The following is a 1,246-nucleotide window of genomic DNA, read 5'->3' on the forward strand; positions in this document are numbered from 1 at the left end:
GGCAATATAGGTATATACTAAGTTTCAGTCTTTCTAGTGTTAAACGTTTACTGAAATGAACAGTTAAGGAGTACAATTTAGAGGCCATAAATTTAATATTTTGTTTTTAGATTTGTTTGATTATTTTAAGTAGGGTTTCTTGAACCTTTTCGGTCATTTCTAACATCTTTAAGTAAAAATATTCTTAGACCTCCGGGGCCGCGGCCGCTTAGTCCACTTACCGCTAAATCCGCCCTTGCCACTCTTCAGTAATCTCTCCTCAGCGGTACAGCATACTTGAACGTCCATACGACACGAAGCCAGAGCTTCTTACTGTCCTACCGCGGATACGTTCTGTTTCGACTTCGGACCGATTTCGTTAAATGATAGGCGTTTAAATCGTACAAGAAGTCATTAGGAGTGGGTCCTCCGTTAACAATGCTACTTGTTATGCGTGGTTTCTGGCAGCTCGCGGCTTGGAACGTCGCCAGAGGTTTAGACCGTCTGCCGTTTGCATTTACCGTGTATTAAATCGGCGCGCTACGGTGTAACAATGGTCTTGGTTGCCAAATGGCCAATGCGTTTGCGAGTACCTTGGCCACGGTTAATCCGTCACCGATCTATGGACTCTAGCCATCCTCTCGAGTGGTCGCTAATCACACCCAGCATCGTTACGGTTCCCACTTTCGTCAGATGGAAATTCATGCGCGTTCGAACTCGGAGATTGAATTCGATTCACTAAAGGAATTGAAAAATATTGATTTATGAACAAAAATCGAGACATAAATTCTCCTTGTGAACGAAATGAACGGATCCAAAGTGTCGACGCTCGCGGCGAAAAATATTCGTGGAATCAGCGACGGATCAAAGCGTTACGCCGGGAAAGCCGACAGGGGTCGAGAGGGCTTTCAGTTTTTCCCGTCGTAAACCGGACGAACAATCGCCAACGTGATATTTCATATTCTTTGTTTCGCCCTTCACCGAGAGTTCCTCTCCACGGACGCTTCAACAGCTTCTATGGCCGTCGCTCGTTCTACTCAGTGCGCGCGATTGTCCTTTCGGTAAATACACCGTTTAACTTCGTCGGGTTGTAAATCTCGAACTTTGAGTTACGCTCGGCAATAAATAAGTCGGAGTTACACGCGGTGAATAAGGTAAAGAAGGTAGTACCTGGACACTTTTGAACATAAATGTTTTATAATGTTTTTTACTACGAAATTTAAGCATAGTACATGAAAACTTATCATCTTAGCAGATAGCTGGGATC

At 44.1% G+C, this 1,246-nt stretch overlaps 1 protein-coding gene across 2 annotated transcripts in view; it reads right to left on the reverse strand.

The window, feature by feature from the left end:
* spri (Src homology 2 domain-containing protein sprint) overlaps nucleotides 1-1,246 on the reverse strand; it is a 64,986-nt gene that overhangs the window by 26,232 nt on the left and 37,508 nt on the right. The window lies entirely within an intron of this gene.

Source organism: Ceratina calcarata, unplaced genomic scaffold, assembly GCF_001652005.2.
Source record: "Ceratina calcarata isolate Rehan_Ccalc_2016 unplaced genomic scaffold, ASM165200v1 scaffold77.2, whole genome shotgun sequence".
NCBI lineage: Eukaryota > Metazoa > Arthropoda > Insecta > Hymenoptera > Apidae > Ceratina > Ceratina calcarata.